Source organism: Geospiza fortis, unplaced genomic scaffold (assembly GCF_000277835.1).
Source record: "Geospiza fortis unplaced genomic scaffold, GeoFor_1.0 scaffold179, whole genome shotgun sequence".
NCBI lineage: Eukaryota > Metazoa > Chordata > Aves > Passeriformes > Thraupidae > Geospiza > Geospiza fortis.
Window position 1 is genome coordinate 503,491 of NW_005054533.1, and position 8,675 is coordinate 512,165.

The 8,675-nt window shown below is 48.1% G+C and overlaps 1 long non-coding RNA gene across 1 annotated transcript; it reads left to right on the forward strand.

Annotated features, from left to right (window-relative positions):
• The first annotated feature begins 7 nt into the window (after positions 1 to 7).
• LOC115948813 lies at positions 8 to 7,319 on the forward strand. The gene is made up of 2 exons (XR_004082583.1): positions 8 to 3,178; positions 3,453 to 7,319. It is a non-coding gene; the product is annotated as an uncharacterized LOC115948813 (long non-coding RNA).
• The last annotated feature ends 1,356 nt before the right edge of the window (positions 7,320 to 8,675 follow it).

The window sequence follows — 8,675 nt, forward strand, 5'->3', positions numbered from 1 at the left end:
TCCCTCCGGTCCAGCCCGAGTGCCAGCGGAGCGCGGGGGGCCCGGGAGGAGCGCGGGGGCTGCGGGCAGGCCCTTGGTTTGGGGGCCGTGCCGGGCGGGCCGCGCGTGGCACCGGCGCCGCGGGGCAGAGGCGAGCCGGAGCAGAAGGAAGGAAAGAAGGAAAGAAGGAGAGACGGTGACTTTCCCTAAGTGACAGTGAAGCACATCAGAACATTTCACCTCTGCGGCGCCTGGATTTTCCATTCTCTTCTCCCGAAGAGCTTGACGGCATAAATCAGAAGCAAGCACAGAGTTTGTCAGGTTTGAAGCTCCTATGATGGTATGTGTCAAATCAGTTGTAGCTAATCTGTCCGGGGAGAATACTGGCTTCATTACACTTGTATAGTTGAGTTCTTCCAGCATTACTGCTGTTTAATAGAACATGATTAGTCATCACGGAGAAAAAAGCATATTAGCTGAGGAGGTAGTTACATGGCACGCTTCGGTGATTGCTTGGATGTGATTGCAATATTCTTAGAAGCATCATATTATCTCAGACATGTTCTTTCGAGCCCTTGGAGCCCTCCTTTCTAAATTCACTGTCATAATTTAGTATCTGTTTAATTTTTCAGTCCAAAGAGAGGAAATGAGTTGCTGAGTGTTATTTGACTGCAGTCTCCTTGGTGTAAAAACAAAATGGAAAAAATAAATAAGAGTAAGCCTGAAACACAAAAAGGAATAATGAATACCGCTGTGGAAAACAACATTTCAAATACGTTTGGTGAAATTAATAAATGCATTAAAGGCTAATTTTATTTTTTTTTTGGTTATTTTTTCAGCCAGCAGAAATAGGTTCTGTCATTTTGCCAAGGTAAATCGTGTTGAGTTTTTTGGTCACTCCTGTGATGCATTGCCTAACTTATACAGATTTTTTTGTATTGTGTCTCTAGATTCTATGTATTTAAAATCTATTTGAATAAAAAAAAGGACCGTAAATATACATTGATTTTTTTTTTTGTACAGAAAATGACATCTCTGTTAATTTATAAACTGTAATGGATGTGAACTAAATAATGTGCAACTAGTTAGGATCTGTGGGTTACAGATCATTATTGTACATTGATAATATTCCCAGCAGTGAACTCTTCTTTCCAAAGCCTGTGAGGAATAACATATCAGAAGGAGATCAGGGAAGAAAAAAAAAGGAATTAGAAAGGAGAAAAGAGGCTGTTCCTCAGCGCTGTAAATATATTTTACTCCAGAAGTCAGGAAGCTTTCACAAGCCAAGACAAAAAGGCCCATTCTGGCTGGGGGAAGATCAGGTTTGATTAAGTTCAGAATTGATAGCCTTCAGCACGGCAGGCAGGGCTCCCTCCCAGCCCGGCTGCTTTCCCCAAGAAAAATGGCTTGTGCAAGTGGCCTGGACAGTTCCTTTCAATTCCAAGTTTTAATACCTGATTGGGTCCTTTTGGTCTTGCATCCCAGCTTCTCCTGCTTCCCACTAGCAGGATTCTGGCGTGGGGAAGCAGAGGTTTTGGCAGGCAGAAAAGTGATTTATTTTTTTATCTTTTTCTTTTTTTGAGTGGCATATGGCAATGTGGGGATGGGGGCATGGTTTATCATGGAGAAAGCTGAAAACTCAGCTGAACTGGATGGCAAAGGAGCAATTATGTGAAGGCAAGGAGGTGCACACAGCAGAGTAATTTGCAGATTTACCTGCTCCTGTGTATTTCCCAGACCTTCAGTGGTGCTCTTCCTTGGGGCTCTGGGTTTCACTCAGCACACAAATGGGAGGAGCAGTTGATAAAGAAAGTGAATGTGGACAAAATGCAAAGGAAGAAATGCCATGTGGTTAGCTTAAGGAAAACCAAAAAAATGAAAAGTTACAGATTTGAGGCTGAAAAACGAGCCTTGAGGTGGAAGCACAGGAACGATGACCAGCTTCTCCTCTTCGGTGGTGTTGTCCTTTTGTACTTTGTTGTCTTCTAGACTTTTGAGTATCTGGGGGAGGGAATCTTTCTCCAGCCAGCCTAGGCTGACTGCACCACACACAGCTGATTCCCTTCCCACTGAGATACTTCTAAATATTTGAATTTATTTTCTTTTTTTTTTTTTTAATTCAGAAAAGGTGTCTGTCTGAACTGCCATTTCTCCAGCGTTCCTGATGTTTGGTACTTCGAGGTGGTCCCTCAGGGAGGGGACAGCCCAGCTGATGTGCAGCTGAAGGGGATGCTGTGAAACCCCCTCTGTGTGCTGGTGCTCAGGAGCTTTGCCACAGCAGGGATTCAGGAATGGCAATCCCAGAGGTGCTAGAGCTCCTCCCCCCAGGAGCATCCAGGGCATTTGTATCCCAAAAACCAAGTCCAGTGTTTCAAACCCAGGGTTCAAAAAGTGCACATTCCTTTTCAGAGCTGGGTTGGTTTTCTTTTTCCTAATTTAGATGATTTTCTGTACATTGTTTAATGCTCTCTTTGGGCCACCTTCCTCTGGCAACAAGGCTGAGGGTGATGTTTGAGAAACAAGGGCAAGCAGGTAGATTGCAGGTGGACAAATTTTGTGGTCCTTTCCTAAAAATCTTCTGAGAGCAACCCTTGAAAAAGCACAGAATGTTTTTAGGAGAGGAAATTCCAGTGTATTACAGGAAAAAATATGCATCCAGGCAAGCCAAGTGCTGCTTTAATTAAGTGGTAGCATGGTTGCTTTTAACCTAAACGTGGTTTTCCCCTAAGTGTTGGCATAACTGTGTTGAAGCAGTGTGGATGTGGGGGTCTGTGGGGAGAATTCCCAGCCCTGCAGGTGGCACAGCTCCCTTGGAAGGTCAGGAGATGCCAGAATATCCCGAGCTGGAAGGGACCTGCTGGGTGAGGTCACCCAGGGCTGTTGTCACCAAGTCTCTCCTTGCAGGGTGGAGGGCAGGGGGGAAAGGCAGGGCATGGAGGAAGCTCTCCTTGGCTGGATCCTGGTGGGGCTTGGCTTGGAGAGCTCCACAGGCTTTTTCAGGAGATGTGTTTGCACTTTGCAGAGGCTGCTCCTGGAGCCATCCAGGTGCAGAATCAGGCAAGGTCTCCTGGCACTTGGAGATCCCACAGGAATCGTGGTTCCTGTTGCTTTCACTCCATTCTCCCACCCCTTTCCTGCTCCTTGGCTCGTGTTTAGCCACTCTTGTTGCGTTTTTGGAACCCTCACACCCTTGGAGCATGTTGGGAACAAAACAAGCCCTAGCTGTGACCCAGTCCATGAGAAATCCCAGCAGAAACCCGGCAGCCAAAGCTGTTTTCTCTGGAAGCAGAGGCTGTGGCAGTGGTTGGCATTGCACCAAACCCTTCCCCTCATCCCAGATACCTTGAAATCCCCCTTCCTCTGCACTTTATCCATGGCTAAAACACTAGGAGCAAGTCAGCCACTGGTGTTTCCATAGTTCCTCTCCTCTTTGGCTAATTGCTGTGAATTCAGTTGGAAGTGTCACAGCTGAGCTTGGGTATTGCCAGGACAGTTCACTTCTCCTTGCTCTTCATAAAGAAAAAAACCCCAACCATGGGGAAATTCAGGGTCCTGCCCTGAATGCAGAGATTTGGCCAAGGGCTCCCATTACCAGATTTCCAATTTTGGTGGTAAAAAAAGGAGCAGGGAAAGAAATAGAAAGCTTGGAGAGCCTTGGTGCTGCTGGGAAAGCCGGGTGAGCTCCTGGAAGGTGGAGAGGATTTTGAAGCATTTGGGTGCAGTGTAAAATAACTGTGTAAACATTAAACATTGTTTAATTCACTGTCTTGTCCCCCTTTCCCTTAAATTATGTGTGTTAGTGCAAGGAAATGAAAAAGCTTTAGCTGCACTTGGAGATTTCCCTGGGCCAGAGAGGGCCGAGTCACGTGGGGAGAGGAGTCGAGTGATCTCCGGCACTGTAATGTAGAAAAATTAGATTCTATGGGGTTGGAATAGCTTCAGCTTTTATATTTGTATGGAGATCGGGAGAAATGAAGTAATTTGTAGTTTCTAGTACAAAGTAGTGGTAGTGGAGACAAGCACAGATTTCACAAGGGGGTCCCCAAGGGGCCCTTCCCAAACGTCTCGGGGAGCCGCCTTTGCACCTTAACAGGGATGGTTTTTGGGGTTTGTTGTTGGTGAAATGGTCATTTCATGTTTGGTTACGTGGTTGTTGTCCGAGGGGGGACTCGAGGGGAGCGTTGGGGACCAAACTTTGGGGCAGCTTGGCTGGAGAGGAGACAACTTCCCCATCCTCATCCTCATCTCACCGTCCGGCATCTTCCTTCCCTCTCCAGGGGCTGCTGCAGCAGTCCTGTCCTTAGGTGGGATCTCTGCCTCTGGACCTGGACCCTCAGTTCCACACCTTCCATTCTTGATGGTTTGTGGGTAAAATTTACTGCATAGAAAAGCCAGGTTTGGATGTTCTTGTGTTTGCTGCACAAGAGGGGAAAAAACCCAAAACTGCTCTGGGGTAAAGTTCTTGTCAAGGTAGAAAAGAACTACCCCAAATCAAGAGGTTCTGCAGTGAGTTTTGAGTTCTAAAAGAAGGTTGGCTTGAATGGTTTTATTGGAAAATAATAATAGAGGTCATAGAGCAAAACATCCAGAGCTGTAGATGGGTGGATTTGTTGGTTTAGGATATTTGTAGGTTTTGCTTTGTTGTTTAGCATGGGCCAGTTTTTACAGTAAATACTGGGACAGTTTACCTTGAGCTGAGTGACTCTGTCCCACACTTCAAAGGGAGGTTTGAGGGGTTTTGGCCAGGATTGTCAGGAGCTGTGAATAGTTCACGTTTAGAGAGGGGAATTGCATGATTTCTGAAAAGTAAAAGGTTGGTTTGGGGTTTTTTTAGGGCCATCTTCAGCCCCAAATTGCCAAGCATGTTTCTGGCCCCATGTTTCATTTCAGGGTGACAGGAAGACGTGGGTGAATGAACTCCCATCGTTTACTATCATATTCAGGGGGGAGAATTTTGCTCGTGGGTGGATAAAATAAAGCTGTCTTTGTGCATTTCAGCAGTTTTAACCTCTTCATCTCCCCGTGCCTGCCGGCATCCCATTGGGTTCTGTTGGCAGGCAGAGCCTCAGCTTCCCCTCAGCCATGGATTTTCTGGATGTGGTTTGTTTTAGCTTCCAGTGCTAAGGCCTGGCTGTTTTGCAGTGCTTCAGAGCTACTCATTTTTCCATCTGTGTGTTGTGTACAGAATGTGAGGGGGGGTGGGTGGGGGACACCTCAGAGGTCTCATGGCATGCCTTGGGGACGGTGCCACCTTGCTTGCTGGCAGTGAATGCTCCCTGCTCTTCCCCTCTTCCCAGAACTGATCCATGTGGGGTCTTTTGTACTTCCTGAAGTAGCTGAAAACACTTCCCTGGTGTTCAGGAATTGCAAGGTACGAGGAGGAAAACCCCTCACAGAGAGAGCTCATCCACATCTCCTCTGTGCCCCAAAGCCCAGACTCCTCCTGCAGGGCCCAAGAAGGGTTTTGGTGCTGAATGTGGGGATTTTTTGGCATCTGCACCCCAAATGTAGGGGTTGAGCTGGTGGGTGAAGTGCAGCCAGGGTGTCCTGAGCCCTCAGGTGTCACCTGGAGGTCACTTTGCACTTGCTCTGTGTGTGTGTGTGTGCTGGAGCCAGCCTCTGGATGGGAGTTTTTCCCAGCTGGAGTCAGACCAGCCACTTCCAGGATGGAGGACACTGGTTTGAGGGATGGAGAGGTGCAGGGAGATGAGGTCCAGGCTTCCAATTCCTTCAGGCAGCAACACTCAGCTTGAGAAAACCTTGAGCTTGGCCTCCAGGGCTGGAGGGGAGACATCCCTCCCTTGCTGGAGAGGGGAAATCCCAGCTGGCCAGCCCTGGGGGTGGGAAGCTGCAGGGAAGGAGATTCTGAAGGTAGAAGGGACAGAGTCTTGCATTTCAGAGGCTCTTTTTAATACCACTTTCCTTGAGACTCATCTTGCTGGCTGAACCTGGCTGTGGGACCAGTGAGCTGTCAGGGAATTCAGCAGCACTTGGGGTCCTGCTGCCTTTTGGGGCTTTTTGGGAGATGTTTCCAAGGGAGATGTTCTCAGAGCTGGGTTCTTCCCCAAGGGCAGCTCCTCTTCCCTCCCTCCAGTTGTCTTTGGCCACGACTGGCTGGAAAGTTTTGCAGTGGGTGCTGCAGGCTGGGAAGAGCTGAGCCAGCCTTGCTGCCACCATCTCTGCCCTGGCTTCGCTTTCTTGTCCTCCCACAGGGAGAGGGCAGGAAGGAGCTGTGGGGAGGGCCATGGCAGGCTGTGCAGGAACAGTGGCAGGATCTTTGCCTTTCCCACTCCTTCAATTCCTTGGAAGTGCTGTTGAAAACCCCCTCCCCCAGTGTTTTTTCCTGAGGTAAGCAGGGACTCAGCTGGATTCTGCATGGAATCTGCTGAGGAGGAAGAGGATGTGCCCATCCTCTGCTAGTCGCAGGTGTGCAGGGTTTGGCCCAGCTCCCTCTTGCTGTGTCACTGGCAGGAGCACCTTTCACTGGTAGCTGCATGTGGGTGCACAGGCTGAGGGGGATTTGGGGCAGGAGTGTCCCCTGAAACACCAGGGACTCCTTTTGTGATGTTCCTGACTCTTGGAACGGCCAAGAGCTCGGATCTGCAGCTCCTGCTGCCTTAGAACCCCTGGGCTCCAGCAGGATTTGAGCATCTCCCAAAAGCTTGGCCCAGCCCTGAGCAGCAGATTTTGTGTTCAGCCCCCAAATCCTCCAGGTCTTTCTGCTTTGTGGTGTTTGTCTGTCCAGCTGAGTAGGGAGGGAGCCCAGGTGAGCAGGGGGCACCTGCCTGGGGTAGAGGCAGGAGGTACCTAGCACATGGCAGGCTTCACAGCAAGGTTTGGGTTGTTGGGGTTTGGGTTTATTTTTTGTTTGTTTTTCTGTTTCTGTAAATAATAATGTATAAATGATGATGAGACAGTGTGGAAATTCTAAAAAAAAAGAAAAAAGAAAAAAAGGCAAAAAAAAAAAAGTCTTTTGTTGTTGTTTTTATATTACCTCATCCAGCAAGTTTGTTTTACAATGACTCGATGATGCTTTATTTATATTGTTTGTACTGTAATTAAACCAATTGACAAACATTTCACTTTGCTTGTTGTTTCCTATTATTTGGGTTTGATTCAGTATGCCAGTTTGTATTATGTTCCCCTTTCCTCTCTCTCTCTCTCTCTACACGTCGAGATTTTTTGTGTCAGCTGTACAGTATTCTGAATAATTAAAAATAAAAATTAAAATGTAAAAAAAAAAAAAAAAAGGAACAAAAAAGCTGTAAAGTACTGCAGAGAGAGGCTGCTATATTGTATAGGTCTCTTTCTAATAAAGACAAGAAAACTTGTTGGTTGCAGCTTGTTCTTTGCCTGAGTCTTCGTGGTTCCACCTGCTTCCTTCTCCTGCTCAGCTCCTGTCACTCTTTGCCAGCCATAAAGATGAGGGATTGTCCTGGAGCTGGGATGGCAGAAGAGCCAGTAATGGTGCAAATTGATAAATTAAAAAGCAATAAGTCAGGCAGGCCATAGTGGGTGTATATCTAAGAGTTCTGGGAGTGCACGTGGAGCGAGTGACAGAGCTGCCAGCCAAAAATATGGGAGCTTCCATTAACAACAGCTCTTCTCCCCCAGGAAGGGAGCTGGAAGTGTTGCACCTTGGCTTTAAGGCTCTCTGGAGGGGATCCAAGGAATTAGGCTGGGAATGGTTACATCTGTATCTGCTAAATTGCTCCAAATGATCATTTAAAGTAAGAATAATGAAACATCTCTGAGGTCAGCACGTGGCACGGCCTAATCCCTTCTTTGGGGGGAAATGGTGGCTCTCCATGAGGCTGCTCTGGGCCAGCTCAAAGCTCTGAGCATTGGGAGCTTATTGACATTTATTTACAGTTTTAGAGGTCTTGTCCTGAATACAACCCCAGGAGAAATCAGGAATCTGAGCAGGCTCAAGGAGAAGCCAAGGGAACCCACGGGAAGGGTCCATGCAGGAAAAAAATTACATAGAGTTGGGAGAGCTGTGTGGTCCTTGGAGAGCAGCAGGTAAAAATCCATAAATGTGCATGGAAAGGGGAGGAAATGATGATTTAAGGATGATTTAAACCATCCTGGAGTGAAGGATGAAATGAGACATTTAGGATCTACAAGGGTACCACGGAGAGAGAGCCAGTGCTGTGGTTTGCCCAGTCTGTGCTGGTCTCACAGAGAAATCAGGGGCGCTCAGAGATGAGGAAAGGTGGGAAAAGTGGGGGATTTCCCTCGAAAAGGGGGAGAAGCAGCAGACTGGGGTTGGATTTTCCTGACCTTGCAGTCCTGCTGACCTCAGAGCCCCAGAGGGCATCAGTGGAGATCCTGCTCCAGAGAAAACCTGGCCAGAGCTGGAGAGGTGAAATGGTGTCTGAGTGGGGCTGCCACAGCCTGGGATTTGGGGGTTTGGGATTTACCCTCTCAGCCTGCTGTGCCTTCCCCTAAATCTGTCATTGCCCACCCAGCCTCCCACCTCTCCTGTCCCGCTGGGGATTTGGGGGAACTTTCCTGTTTCTCCCCCTGCTCTTCCTTTCCAAGTGCTCCAGGGAGGCTCCAGCAGCTCTGGGAGGGATGAAAAGCTGCAGGAGTGCTCGTGGATGTTCCTTTTTCCCCCCCTTTTTTGGGCTCACATGGCTGGTTTGTCAGGCAGCAGCTGCTCCCCTTTCCTCCTGCAAGGTTTCCCCACCCTG